Raw genomic sequence first — 16,386 nt, 5'->3', positions numbered from 1 at the left:
TGCTGTAAAGCATGTCCTCACCAGAGGCCTTTTACAACCCCTGGTGGTTGAAAAAGGTTGTAGTGTAATACTACCCCCAGCACAGTTAGCAAACGTAATGAAGCTGTGTGGGTTGAAGGGCGCATAGCTATCGTGGTTGGAGGGTTTTAACACCAAGCCACACCCAGCGACTAGAGCTTAATCACTTAGCTTGGCAAAACCACTTTGCAATCGGCGGGAAAAATTTCACGAAACCCTTTCCGATTGCTGTGGCTGCTTTCGCTTGTGAGCTGCTAGCCATGTACCAGATTTCAGCGGGCAAACAATGCATAACATGTGTGCAAAGTGCAAAGTGCTGAGTGAAAGTGAATGTCAGCAATGTGAGCATACTTTCATCTGGCGTGATCGCTTCTCAGTCTTTGGGCCTTAGATCCAGCAATAGTGCCAACGACGTCACTACACTTGATCTTAGCCCTAGGGGCCGAGAAGCGATGCCCAAAAATGGCGGAATCCGATCGAATTCGCGCGGTCTGTCATTCTGTTCGCGGCCGCTATTGGCTAATTCATTTTATTCCAATAGTTGCTTCGCACCCCGTGTGCAGGTTGACGGTTTTTCGAAGCGGGGTATCTGTTCACAGCCACCCTAATTATCGCCGCAGTAATTAATTAACGGCGACCTGTGCGCCACAGGAGGCCGCCGTTAGCTTGTGTCGACGCCTTTTTACATACTAAACACAAATGTTGCTAATTATAAAGTTGCCTGGCTCTACTTTGCAAATTTGAATCGCGAAATGGGCGAGCCTTGTAAGCGCAAGGTTCGTACTGTTAGGTGGTCGTAAAAACGTGCGTCGTTTTCTCCTGCATTTCGCTTTAAATTCTTTACGCGACAAGCGCCTTGCTCGGTCGTTTAGACTGGTTTTGTCGCCCGGCATGTTCGGGCATTCTATTTGAATAAGGTAAGTTACCCGTTCTTGAAACGGAGTTTTTTTTAATCAAAACTAGTCGCATAAGAAATTGGTACAAGTGCGTGTACATAAAATATCGCGAAATGTGCGATCGTTGTAAGCGCATGGCCTGTGCTGTTAGGGGGTCGAAAAACGTGCGTCGTTTTCTCCTGCATTTCGCTTTAAATTCTTTACGCGACAAGCGCCTTGCTCGGTCGTTTAGACTGGTTTTGTCGACCGGCATGTTCGGGCATTCTATTTGAATAAGGTAAGTTACCCGTTCTTGAAACGGAGTTTTTTTTAATCAAAACTAGTCGCATAAGAATTGGTACAAGTGCACGTACATAAAATATCGCGAAATGTGCGATCGTTGTAAGCGCATGGCCCGTGCTGTTAGGTGGTCGTAAAAACGTGCGTCGTTTTCTCCTGCATTTCGCTTTAAATTCTTTACGCGACAAGCGCCTTGCTCGGTCGTTTAGACTGGTTTTGTCGACCGGCATGTTCGGGCATTCTATTTGAATAAGGTAAGTTACCCGTTCTTGAAACGGAGTTTTTTTTAATCAAAACTAGTCGCATAAGAAATTGGATTAAGTGCCTGTACATAAAATATCGCGAAATGTGCGAGCCTTGTAAGCGCATGGCCCGTGCTGTTAGGTGGTCGTAAAAACGTGCGTCGTTTTCTCCTGCATTTCGCTTTAAATTCTTTACGCGACCAGCGCCTTGCTCGGTCGTTCAGACTGGTTTTGTCGCCCGGCATGTTCGGGCATTCTATTTGAATAAGGTAAGTTACCCGTTCTTGGTGACTTATACTTTTTAACAACAGTTATTTATTTATATCTAATTCACGTCGCCCATTAGGGTTGGGACAGCTTTAGCTTATGTTCGATATAGTTGGCTTTTTTGACAAGGCATTTTTTAACGCCCGAGCGAATTATATCAATAAAAATGGAAAACCAAAATTTGAGTTTGAACAACAACAACAAACGAAAAATTTCACCAACAACAAAGAATACAAATTCACCCAAAAGACCAAACCAAGAAGACCAATTAAAAAAGAATACCTCGATTCCACCAGACAGACAGACATGGCAGCAGGACAATAAAACATCAAAAGATCTTCCCAGCCATGTCACTGGAAAAAAATCTTTTGCAAATGTGGCTGGTGGAGGCAAAACCACACCATCGGTTAATCTGAATATACACGACTGCAACATAATGCTAAGGTTCGAACCAAGGCGAAGCCGAGAAGAAGTGTTTAATCGCCTTCTTAAGGACATTAAATTCAAAACAACTGACTATGAAAGTATTTTTTGTAAATTTTCTGGGCTCTGTGTAATTACAATGACTAACACTGAAAAAACAAAAGATTTGGTAAACATATTGAAAAATGAATATTTTAAACAAAAATGGTCTGACTTAATCTATGTAAGAAAATGGGTGGAAGAAGACATCCCAATTATTTTTTCAAACGTACCCTCCAAATTTCCTGACAATATTATCATTGAAAAAATAAAACAACTTCAGCTTGAAGTTACAAGATCAATTCATATTAAAGACAAATTTGGAGTAAAAAACGGAAAACGATATTACTTTGTAAAGGAAGAAAACATTCGTCAAGTAACAGTACCCAAACAATTAATATACGGAAACTATTATTTTCCTGTTTACCATCCCGGACAACAAGCAAAAAACATAAACGAACCGGATAAACAACAAGAAAAAACAGAAAAAAACATACCAAAAGAACAGCAACAAAATTCGCCACAAACAAACAAAGATAATGAAACCGAAACCCCGAAGGACCATCAAGAGAAGAAACCTAGCATATTTTCCCCGCCACGGCCAATAATAAAAAATCAAAATGAAACATACACGCCACAAAGAAACACTTCAATCCAAAATAAACCCAGCAGTAGACAACAGACACCAGCCCACATCACCCACAAATCAATCCCATATGTCATAAACACCTCCGATGAAGAAGAAGTATATCCATTGGAAACATCGATGGAAAATTCAGAAGATATAAACTATACTTACCCGTCCGCAGGTAAAATAATATACAATCTTTCAGAAACAAATAATACAAACCTTTAAACAAACTATCAAAACTAATTAACAATCAAATTTATTTACTTTTTCTAATTTTTCCTGTAAAATATTTGTTTAATAATGGTGTCATATTTAACTATAACAACTCTCAATTGCAACGGACTTGGCAATATGATAAAACGACAAACTTTATTTAATAACTTAGCAAACTCCTTAAGTACAATTATACTGCTTCAAGAAACCCATTCCCTACCCCAATTAGAATCGATATGGGCATCCGAATGGAAAAATGGCCCATCTTTCTTCAACTCTTCCAGTTGCTTTTCAAACGCACGCGGTGGAGTTGCAATACTTTTTAACACTAAAACTATCACACCATCAAACATACACTACACAACAGACGGACGGACAATTTCATTAGATATTAACACACATACACATACAATTCATATAATAAACATATACGCACCAGTTTCATCACACCAAAATTCAACTGATAACATAAAATTTTTCAACTCAATACTACACCTCACCTCATCACCTTACCCAACCATAATGGCGGGTGACTATAATAACATCGAAAACACACAAACTGACAGAACACCTCCATTAACACATAACACACAAAATAAATCAATACAAACATTTCAACAACTTTTCGGACTTTATGACTCATTTAGAAAACTACATCCTCACAAACAACAATATACATACACCGGACACAACATGCAGTCCAGACTAGATAGAATATACATTACACCAGAAATAACACCACTCGAACATAAAATACAGCCATTTCCACTTTCAGACCATGACATTGTCACACTTACATTTACACTCACAAACACACACATCATTAAAAAAGGAAAAGGATTTTGGAAAAACAACACAAACACTTATCACGATGCAGACTTTTCACACACACTAGCACATAAATTACCACATTGGAACAACACAACACAAAACATAAACACAAACTGGAATAATATTAAAAGACATATCAAACACCTAAACATAAAACATTCAATTTTGATCAAAAACAGACAGACTGACAACATACAAACACTTACCAATAACATGAACACAGCAAAAGAAAACTTACAACATAACCCAACACCACAACATTACAAAACATATCAAACATCAAAAAATAATTTGGCTAAAAAGATTAAACAACATACAAAACAAAAAATATTCAATACCATTTTAAATAACCAATACAAACATGCACCTGATAAATACATTTACAAACAAATTAAAACCCACATTACTCAAACACAAATACCAGAACTTTATAACAAATACTTCTTACCATATTCTACAACAAAACAATTGATCAATATAACACAACAATATTACACTAACTTATACAACAACACATACACTGACACAAATCACATTTTTCACTCAAATACATTACCACAACTAACCACAAAACAACAAATCTCATTAACAACACCCATTACAAAAACAGAACTATTAAACACAATAAAATCACTTTCACCACAAAAGACACCTGGGCCTGACGGACTATCATTTGAACTCTACAAAACACACTCAGACACACTTCAAAATACATTACTCAAACTATATAACAATTTTTTAACAACAGGCACCATACCGCAACAATTTAAAACAGGCACTATAACATTAATACACAAACACAAATCAAAATCACTTTTAGAAAACTATAGACCAATATCATTACTAAACACTGACATCAAAATTTTCACTCGCATTTTGGCCAACAGACTGAAAAATATCACTAACACCTTACTATCACACACACAATTTGCACAACAAAACAAATCAGCAGCAGGCGCAAGCTTGTTGCTGAGGGACATATACAATTTATCCACAACACGACATAAACAATACCATATCATATCACTAGATTTTAAAAAAGCATTTGATTCAATAAGCCACACATACCTACTAGACACACTTGCCAAATTTAACTTTCCAATCACATTCATTAACATTATTAAATCACTCAATACAGACGCCACATCACACATTCTCATTAACAAACATATCACTCCACCAGTACACATCAAAAAAGGAATTCGACAAGGAGACTCACTAAGCTTACACCTATTCACACTTTCAATTGAACCACTTATACAACAAATAGACGCAGATAACACAATTAAAGGAATACACATAACAGGACAAAATATTATCAAAACAATTTCATATGCAGATGACATAACCCTCACACTGTCCACACCTCAATCAATACACTCAGCTTTTAAAACACTACAATTATTCGAACATGCATCTGGACTTACACTCAATCACAACAAAACAAATACATTAATTACTAACCGCAATATTAAAACACAGAATATACCACAAAACATAAACCCTAATTACACACACATTTCACCACTTAACATACCAATAGGCATACCTACACAAATTCACAAATCATGGAACACAACATATAACAAAATTACAACAGAACACGAGAATTTAAAACAACATTATACTACACTTGAACATAAAACAATATTAACAAAAACAAAACTACTGCCCCACATTCGAGCAATGGCCAGCACATACCCTATACCACAACATATCATATCAAAAATAAACAACACATTTCTTACATATGCACTAGGAAAAACACACACAAATATCACATATAAAACACTGACACTACCACAGGCATTCGGAGGCTATTCATTTCCAGACATACAAACATACGCAGACCTTTTTTACATAAGACCACTTTTTTCACACACCAAATACAGATTAAATGCAAGCCCACCAACCATACAGGACACTCTCATAGAATATCACATAGGACACACACTTTCCAAACTACACAACATCTTACCACTTAACACAATACCACATATTGACAACACAAACAAAAACTATTTACATTACATCACAATTATAAACAAATACAACATAACTTCAAAACAACTGCTATCAGGAAACATAAACAAACTATATAAAACAATTATAACACCCACAACCAAATCTACAATTCCATGGTCAAATATACACAGTAAAATTTTAACAAACAGCACCAAAACATTTAACTTTAAGCTTATACATAACATATTACCACTCAAATCTACATACATGCATTTTAATTTAGACAACAACTCACATTGCCTGTTTTGCAACAAAGCCGCGTACGAAACTTCTTTTCACACTTTTCATGCTTGTAAACAAATCCAACCTTTACTTACTTTAACTAATAACATATTTACCTTTCTATCTGGCCAAGATCACAATATTTTTGATAATTCCGACCATTTAAATTTAGTTCCACCATCTTCAATCTCACCCTTATATCTTGATCACTATATTCTTCTTATTTCAATTTTACATCAAAAAATCTGGAAACAAAGAAACCAAATTTGCCATGAAAAATTAAACTTTTCTATACCAACTATTCTATCCTCTTTTAAAAAAACTTTATACTCCCAACTCACCCTTGAAAACAGCAAAAATCAAAGCTTATATTCCCACATCATCACGGAATGCATAACATCATTTGAACATAACTCAGCAGTTACCTAATAAATTACTCTGACCTAAAAATAATTGCAAAAATAAATTTTAACACTTAAAACAGATTAATTTTTAATTTATACATAATAACTACCCAAATATAATCCAAAACATGTCATCACTGTTAATAAGCAATAATACCTTTCTATAACCCCAAGTAAAACAATTTAAAAAATCCAATTTCAACTAAATAAATTTAAAATAACATTATTATTTAAAATTTATCAAATCAATCTATTAAAACTGCTAAAATACACCAATAATTATAACAGTACAACTAATAAACATTAAGTAATATATTTAGTACATGAAAACCAATTCTTAAACTCAAAATTGACCAAATTTTTAACCAAAAACAATTTTTTTTAAACATGTGCTTTTTGCCATGGCAACATAAAGTTTCGTACACTACTAGCGGCAAAATAATTAAATTATCCTCAAATAAATAATTTTTTGTATATTTATAAACTATAATTTTGTACTGTATATCTTCTATATAAACATAACTTCCTTAAAGAATATATACTTTTCAATTGCTTTATAATTTAGATGTACATATTAACCATTTAAAATTGTAAATATTTACTAATTTATCGTTGTAACTTGTCTTTTTTTTTAGTAAATGTAATTGTATGTTTTAAACCGTAATATTGTTGTATATTTTTGTATACACATAGTTTTCCTTAAACAGCTCTTCAAACTAGCTTTAATGACAACAGAAACAAATTAATTTTCAAAAATCCTTAAAAATAAATAAATGTTTTTTTTTCTTTTCTAAACTAATTTTTTTCGTAATTTAATTGTAGTTTTAATAAATGTATTTATATCAATCCAAACTTTAATTACCACCACTAATATACAAAATTAATGAAAACTTACCTTTTTAAACAGAATCGTTATTTTTTTTTTGTGTACTCGCAATAATTTTCGTTTGTGTTATTTTTAATTAATGCAAATAAAATAAAATAAGGAGTTTTTTTTAATCAAAACTAGTCGCATAAGAAATAGGTACAAGTGCGTGTACATAAAATATCGCGAAATGTGCGATCGTTGTAAGCGCATGGCCTGTGCTGTTAGGGGGTCGAAAAACGTGCGTCGTTTTCTCCTGCATTTCGCTTTAAATTCTTTACGCGACAAGCGCCTTGCTCGGTCGTTTAGACTGGTTTTGTCGACCGGCATGTTCGGGCATTCTATTTGAATAAGGTAAGTTACCCGTTCTTGAAACGGAGTTTTTTTTAATCAAAACTAGTCGCATAAGAATTGGTACAAGTGTACGTACATAAAATATCGCGAAATGTGCGATCGTTGTAAGCGCATGGCCCGTGCTGTTAGGTGGTCGTAAAAACGTGCGTCGTTTTCTTCTGCATTTCGCTTTAAATTCTTTACGCGACAAGCGCCTTGCTCGGTCGTTTAGACTGGTTTTGTCGACCGGCATGTTCGGGCATTCTATTTGAATAAGGTAAGTTACCCGTTCTTGAAACAGAGTTTTTTTTAATCAAAACTAGTCGCATAAGAAATTGGATTAAGTGCCTGTACATAAAATATCGCGAAATGTGCGATCGTTGTAAGCGCATGGCCCGTGCTGTTAGGTGGTCGTAAAAACGTGCGTCGTTTTCTCCTGCATTTCGCTTTAAATTCTTTACGCGACAAGCGCCTTGCTCGGTCGTTTAGACTGGTTTTGTCGACCGGCATGTTCGGGCATTCTATTTGAATAAGGTAAGTTACCCGTTCTTAAAACGGAGTTTTTTTTAATCAAAACTAGTCGCATAAGAAAATGGTACAAGTGCGTGTACATAAAATATCGCGAAATGTGCGATCGTTGTAAGCGCATGGCCCGTGCTGTTAGGTGGTCGTAAAAACGTGCGTCGTTTTCTCCTGCATTTCGCTTTAAATTCTTTACGCGACAAGCGCCTTGCTCGGTCGTTTAGACTGGTTTTGTCGACCGGCATGTTCGGGCATTCTATTTGAATAAGGTAAGTTACCCGTTCTTGAAACGGAGTTTTTTTTAATCAAAACTAGTCGCATAAGAATTGGTACAAGTGCACGTACATAAAATATCGCGAAATGTGCGATCGTTGTAAGCGCATGGCCCGTGCTGTTAGGTGGTCGTAAAAACGTGCGTCGTTTTCTCCTGCATTTCGCTTTAAATTCTTTACGCGACAAGCGCCTTTGCTCGGGCGTTCAGACTGGTTTTGTCGCCCGGCATGTTCGGGCATTCTATTTGAATAAGGTAAGTTACCCGTTCTTGAAACGGAGTTTTTTTTAATCAAGTCGCAGACTAAATAGGTGCAAAAATGTGGACATGTTGCTGCCTGGGTAAGTTATGCCGGTCGCCTTAGGGTGCATGCAATCTTAGTTTTATTTTTGCCTAAGACGATATGAAAGCGCTAAATAAGCTTACTCAACCAATTTGTAATAAAAGTTAACTAAGAAAACAACGAGAATGTGACAAAAGCTATGTATAGAGTGATGTAAAAATAGATAATCCTGCCGCAGCAGGATCGTGGGCCGAGCCTGGAGGTAGTGCAATACCAGGACAACCCGTGAACGGGTCGAAGCAAGCTTCAGTTCCGCGTTCTGTATTCAAAAAACCGCATAATACAAAGAGCTATGCGATGCCTAGCGTCCCAGGTATTACAACTGAGAAGTACAGACTACTGAACCTTTGTTTTATTTGCAATAAAAGAAGTTTGCCAACAATAATTTTTCTGAGAAAAATAATTATTTTCGTAAAAGGGCCTCCCCTACTGGGGGTGATAAAATTATTTAGGTTTTTAATTGAGGGATTTTTGCGAGTATATAATAAAAGAAATAAACATTACAAAAAGTGCGATTTAAGTGCGATCAGTTGTAAAATTACAAAACAAAAAACTAAAAGAAAAATCTGCATAGTGTTTAACAAGTTAAGTGCGGCAAGGTGCTGCTCGCATTGAGTTCTTCGAGGCGTTGTAGCCTTGTCCTTGTTAAGGTGAGCAAAAGGAAAAAAACATTGATTGTTTAAATTGTTCAAAGGGCAAGGCCACGTAAAACAGGATCGATTAATTTCTGTTTATTGCCTCGGAGATGCCCCGACACCAAGATTGCCAGACTTGTTGGCTACCCTTGATAGCCAAAGTGCATACATTTTTCGCAACTTCGGCTTGCTCCCGACCGGAAATCCCCATGGAGCTCAGGGTCAAGTTGTTGCCCTGAGCGTAACTACCGAGCGACCCAATTATAAAGGAGTGAAATTTGACTGGCTGCCCGGTAGCCATGGAGATGTTGCGCACAAGGTTTGAATATTTGACGTGCTTCCGGTCGTTAGCTGCGGCAAGGGCATCGGGTCCGTTGTCAAAAGGGCAGGCAAAGTCAACGACAACAATTCCGCCCCTCCCCCTTAATATCAGGTCGGGCCGGAGATTGCTGCCAGAGACCGCCGCGTGCTCCTCACAGACAGCGTCCACCGAAATCTTGGGAAAACCTCCCAGCTGGTATGTGGCGTAGTACCTCCCTCATGATGGAGTCATGCCTTTCTCGGATAGCGGGCATGACTGGTTTGCAGTTGTTAAGGACATGAGGGAGGGTCTCCTCCTCACGTCCGCAGCGGCAGCATTTGATTCCCTCAGGTGGTTTGTGAAACCGAGCTCGCACTTTTTTAACTGGAAGAAGGTTTTGGCGAGCCTTGATGCCGAATGAGTATACATGAGTCGGAAGTAATGCCGGATTTTTGACCCAGTGGTTCGAGTGGGAGTATGCTGAGTGGGCGGTTACGGTCTTTCCAGCATCAGGAAGGGCCGCCCACTGCTCTTTCCAGAGGGTGTTCTGGGCTTGGTGAAGGGAACGAGTAAGTATTTTTCTATTTTTGTTTGTTAATTTTGACCCGTTCACCTCAACGCAAAGCTGGCCGTCAGCGGAGACAAGAAATCTAGTGCGAAGCCTGGGCGACGCCTTGCGAACATATGCAAACAAGCCGCGACCCATGCCCGCACCAGATTTGTCAGATCTACCGCAAACAGGCCCCCCACTCAGGAAAGAGGCACACTGCTCTAGGTTCACATCCGCAGATCGCGCCAGATTACCAGAAAGCAATTTCACCTGCGCAAGTGCAACGGCAGCCACGTCAGGATCGGGCGAGGTCAGCATTTTAAAGGCCTGCGTGGTGGCCATGATGTCGCCATCAGTTGCGATTGATGTTATACCCAAACCCCCGCATCCCATTGGTGTATAAAAAAATGCTGATGCCGCCCGCTTTGGCAACCCAAAGGCAATCCTGACGCAATGCCGGACTTGCTGGTCGAATCGATGCAATTTTGCTTTTGGAAACTGGCGCATTCTTAGGGTGAACCCGACTCGAGGAAGCACAAACCTCTTGAGCGCCAGAAGTTTTTGGTGGGGAGTTAGCTTTGATCTAAAAAGCTTCTCCACCCGGCTAAGAGTATCCTCCAGGACACACTCTGAAGCCCGCGACCCCGCCCCGTAACCCGAGCGAATTCCCAAATACTTGTAAACCTCGCATGGCTCGAGAACCCGAATCTCCTCTCCCGATAAGAGAAAGGGATCCGGGTCTCTCACCCGCCGGCGGCCCACAAGCTTCCAGGTCATCGCTCGGCACTTGCGGGGGTTAAACTTCAGAGCAGCCCATTGAGCAAACTCTTCACAGACTTGAAGCTGACTTTGAGCCTGATCGCGGTTAGACGAAATCAGGCAAGCATCGTCAGCATAAGCCAAAATCTGTGGCCTAACTTCTGGAGCTGACGAAAACCTGTACCCCGCAGAGCCAACAGACTTGACCCCACGAATAAGTACCTCAGCCACCAGGTCGAATATCAGACCGGACAAAGGGCAGCCCTGGCGGACTCCCCTCCCAACTGGAATCTCACCCGTAACGCCCGAGGATCCTCGGATGCGACAGACATTACGGGAGTAGATGTCCGTTATGACCTCGACCAGGTACCGAGGCGCTCCAAATCTGTTAAGGACCGCAGGAATACAGTCATGATGAATACTGCCAAAGGCGTTCTTAAGGTCCAACCAGATGGTATATAAACTCTGGTTGGAAGCCTTAGAATCAGCCTGCGCCGCATCAAGCATGAATACGTGTTCAAACGTCCCCTCCATTGGACGAAAACCCTTCTGCTCGGACGAGAGCGCACCACAATTTGCAGCCCAGCGCTGTAGACGGCGAGCTAGCACTGCGGCGTAAATCTTATAAATGGTTCTGCAGATAGAAATCGGTCTCCAGTTCGAAACGTCCTTAAGGTCACCCTCAGCATTTTTAACAATAAGGGTAACACTCGAGGACCGCCACTGCTCCGGAACCGAGCGCGCGATTCTACAGGTCTCGAAAAGTCTAGCCAAGAGCTTGCCCTTGGGATCTAGCCTCTTCCAGAACCCATAAGAAAGGCGGTCCGACCCAGGAGCAGAAGCGGTGTTAAGAGTTTGGAGGACCGACTCTACCTCCAACGCCGAAATACTAGCCCCACCGTCAGAGCCCTGGGCATCCGAAGACTCTCTCAAGTTAAGCAGCTGAGCGTCCATCCAGGGGGGGAGTCGATTACATTCACCGGGCGCCGACTTAAGATCGGAGCTGAAGCGCTCCTCCAGAATAGCTAAATCAATACGGCATCTTAAGTCAGCGCCCTTGCCCTCCGTTAATTTTCTGACGGTCCCCCTCTGGTCCCTCCAGAAGGCCTCGCGTAGACCATTCTTTCGTTTTGGTCTACGCCCCGACACCCTGTTACAGACCGAGCGGATTTTGGCGCCACGATTGTAATGGGGGGCGGGTTTACGCCGACTTACAGAACCAGAGACGGCCTGAGTCCATGCCTCAAGCTCAGTGCAGAACCGAACAAAGTCGAATGAAGACTCGCAACTGAGAATGATGTCACTCAGCGCGGGGCCACACTCGGCCAAGCATTCCGCAGCGGAGCCAAAGACACTTTGGACAACAGGAGGCAATGCCAATGGAATGGGCTGGTGAGTAATCTGGGTTTGGGCGTTGTTTTCAAGAGGTTTTGGTATAAGTGGTGCTTCCTGTAGGGAAGTTACCGTTACAACTGAATTTTGACATGTGACCGAATTATTTAGGGAAGATATGCTTGAGATGTTCATATACATATCTTCGGGAAAATTTGTATTATAAAAAGTCATATTTGGAAGTGACTTTGATAGTAACGGTAACTTCACTACCTGGGCATAAGTTAGTTTTGGTGGCGGTGTTAGATACTTACCCGGTGAAGATGGCGGGGGCAAAACCAATGGCTGTAATTTTGGTGGGGATAAACTCATGTGATTCGGGCTAAGACTGTCCATAAACGATGGTGTCAACGAGCACTGCATGGGGATCGGAGATAGAATGATATGGGGTTCAATTGGCGACAGCATTGAAGAAGATGGCTGAAGTGGTGCGGACGACAGAGGAGAGAAAAATTTGTTAATTTTTGTTATTTTTGAAATTCTCCCTCTGCCCTCGGCTCCTTGAGGTCGAGTAGGAGCCGGAGAGTCCTCATTCCTACCACAACTTCTCCAATGCTGTGCTGCTTTCAATATTGAACTCGTGCCCTGGTCCACCATGCAGTGACATCTGTTGCATGTTACGTCAAGTTTGACATTTTTGTAATTATGGACAGTCTTAAGATGTTGGACAAGTGCTCGCACTCTTCCGAACCCATTCTGGTGTTTTACACAGTCGCTGTAGTGGCATGCATAGCTGGTATTAATGCCGCCGTAGGTTAATCGAACAGCGGCTATGGCTTCTCCCCCCGCGACGGCCTGCTTCTGGCGGAGCATAGATTTCCCTGCACTGCCAGGAGCAAAAGCCGAATAAGGAAGAGATGGCGCACCAGGATGGGCTTGATGGTAATGTCTACGTGCTGATTTCACAGTTAACCACCTGGACGCACACGTTGGACATGAGAAGGGTTTAATAGGGACTTGAGGAGAGCAAGCCAGTGGAGCGGCGCACGACGAGTAGTGACGCTGCACCGATCTAAGAGTGGGCCCTGTGAATGTCAATTTGCATTTATTGCAAACGGCATGCACAGGTACGTTACAGCCCTTCCAGCCATGACAGCTGGTAAGATGTCTTTTTAAGGACTGCAACGTAGTCTGTGGTGCAGCACAACTCGACACTGGACAAGCAAACCTGGTCGCCCCAACGCCACTATACCAGACGGTAATTCTGTCGTTGGCATCCCCAGCAGGTTTCGGCAAGGCCATATCTAAAAATACAATAAAATAGAGGCAGTAATTGTTGGCAAACAAGAGGTAATATTAATAGTAAAAAACAGTAACAGTGTAAAATGGTCAATAAAATAAGAAACTACTGTTTGTGGTCTTTTGTACTTTATACACAAAGGTCCAATTTTTACTTCACAAAACAAAAAACAGAATATTATTGAATAAGGTATATTAAGGCAACGTTGTAGTAAAAACAAATAAAAATATTTTTAAAGCATTAAATCTAAAATATTAGGGTAGACGTTTAATAATACAATGCTTGCACTGTTATAAAAAAGGAGAGCGACAACAGCTGATTCACGCTTCACTTGCCTCACGTCACAATCAAGAAAAACCAACACGCCCAAACTGTGAGTGAACGAAGCGGAACAGAACCACTGTTAACTGTGCGAAGCAAATAAATAAAACACCGGTATTATCAAAAGTAAAAATTAAAATAAAGCTGGAAGAACGTCAACTTTTAACAGTTAAACATTAACAGGCACAAAACAAAGTCAAATCCGATTTTAACCAAAACAAGACCGCCAAAAAGGAGCACCGCGCAAAAAAAGGCGACGCACGTTTTACGTTGTAAAAGAGAAATGATGTGCGCTTCACTGACGCCACGTCACAGTGGAAATTTACCGAAAAATTTCACGCTGTACGAAATTAAATGGGTCAAGCGGAACGAGCACAATTTGGAACAAATCCAGCACCAAAATAAAACAAACACGGCCCCAACACTCCAAAATCGAATAAAAACACCACGATTATATGCAGAATCTTAAAATATTTGATGCGGCCAGTCCGCAAACCGATTTTAAATTTGCCGTTTAATTAAAAATTTAAAATGGAAAATAAAATTTTAAAAACTTCGCCAAACACGACCCCAAGAAAACTCTCTCAATGTAAATTAGCAACACCACTCACTTTTTACGATGGTATGGTATGTCTTCTTTGTCCACGTGGCAGTTGTAAGAAGAATTTCCGGTGTTGGTTTGGATTTCCTTTATATAAATTGGTTTTTAGAGCAATTCGCTTGCCCGGAAATCCAAAATCCCGCAAGTATAGAGCAGTTCGCCTGCCTGTAAATTTGATGTTATTTTTGCAGAGCAATTCACTTGCCCGGAAATTCTTCCCACGTGGACGAGAGTAGTGGTGTTGCGTACAATACTGTTCGTGATGTTTTCTTCAAATGAGAGAGAGAGAGATAGTCTTTTTCTTTTCGTGTCCTAGGGGCCGAGAAGCGATGCCCAAAAATGGCGGAATCCGATCGAATTCGCGCGGTCTGTCATTCTGTTCGCGGCCGCTATTGGCTAATTCATTTTATTCCAATAGTTGCTTCGCACCCCGTGTGCAGGTTGACGGTTTTTCAAAGCGGGGTATCTGTTCACAGCCACCCTAATTATCGCCACAGTAATTAATTAATTGCGACCTGTGCGCCACAGGAGGCCGCCGTTAACTTGTGTCGACGCCTATTTACACACTAAACACAAATGTTGCTAATTATAAAGTTGCCTGGCTCTACTTTGCAAATTTTAATCGCGAAATGGGCGAGCCTTGTAAGCGCAAGGTTCGTACTGTTAGGTGGTCGTAAAAACGTGCGTCGTTTTCTCCTGCATTTCGCTTTAAATTCTTTAGGCGACAAGCGCCTTGCTTGGTCGTTTAGACTGGTTTTGTCGACCGGCATGTTCGGGCATTCTATTTGAATAAGGTAAGTTACCCGTTTTTGAAATGGAGTTTTTTTTAATCAAGTCGCACACTAAATCGTTGCAAAAATGTGGACATGTTGCTGCCTGGGTAAGTTATGCCGGTCGCCTTAGGGTGCATGCAATCTTAGTTTTATTTTTGCCTAAGACGATATGAAGGCGCTAAATAAGCTTACTCAACCAATTTGTAATAAAAGTTAACTAAGAAATCAAGGAGAATGTGACAAAAGCTATGTATATATAGAGTGATGTAATAATAGATAATCCTGCCGCAGCAGGATCGTGGGCCGAGCCTGGAGGTAGTGCAATACCAGGATAACCCGTGAACGGGACGAAGCAAGCTTCAGTTCCGCGTTCTGTATTCAAAAATCCGCATAATACAAAGAGCTAGGCGATGCCCAATAATGGCGGAATCCGATCGAATTCGCGCGGTCTGTCATTCTGTTCGCGGCCGCTATTGGCTAATTCATTTTATTCCAATAGTTGCTTCGCACCCCGTGTGCAGGTTGACGGTTTTTCGAAGCGGGGTATCTGTTCATAGCCACCCTAATTATCGCCACAGTAATTAATTAACGGCGACCTGTGCGCCACAGGAGGCCGCCGTTAGCTTGTGTCGACGCCTTTTTACACACTAAACACAAATGTTGCTAATTATAAAGTTGCCTGGCTCTACTTTGCAAATTTGAATCGCGAAATGGGCGAGCCTTGTAAGCGCATGGTTCGTACTGTTAGGTGGTCGTAAAAACGTGCGTCGTTTTCTCCTGCATTTCGCTTTAAATTCTTTACGCGACAAGCGCCTTGCTCGGTCGTTTAGACTGGTTTTGTCGACCGGCATGTTCGGGCATTCTATTTGAATAAGGTAAGTTACCCGTTCTTGAAACGGAGTTTTTTTTAATCAAAACTAGTCGCATAAGAAATTGGTACAAGTGCGTGTACATAAAATATCGCGAAATGTGCGATCGTTGTAAGCGCAT

The 16,386-nt window shown here is 40.6% G+C and overlaps 1 non-coding gene and 1 pseudogene across 1 annotated transcript; both read right to left on the bottom strand.

The window, feature by feature from the left end:
- Positions 1 to 9,004: 9,004 nt before the first annotated feature.
- On the bottom strand, positions 9,005 to 9,196 carry LOC145757258 (U2 spliceosomal RNA). The gene has a single exon (XR_014285311.1). It is a non-coding gene; the product is annotated as a U2 spliceosomal RNA (small nuclear RNA).
- Positions 9,197 to 15,689: 6,493 nt separating this feature from the next.
- LOC145757284 (U2 spliceosomal RNA) lies at positions 15,690 to 15,808 on the bottom strand (annotated as a pseudogene).
- Between the last annotated feature and the right edge of the window lie 578 nt (positions 15,809 to 16,386).

This window comes from Corella eumyota, chromosome 6 (genome assembly GCF_963082875.1).
Source record: "Corella eumyota chromosome 6, kaCorEumy4.1, whole genome shotgun sequence".
In the NCBI taxonomy this organism is placed as follows: domain Eukaryota; kingdom Metazoa; phylum Chordata; class Ascidiacea; order Phlebobranchia; family Corellidae; genus Corella; species Corella eumyota.
This window is presented reverse-complemented; position numbering and strand designations above follow the sequence as displayed.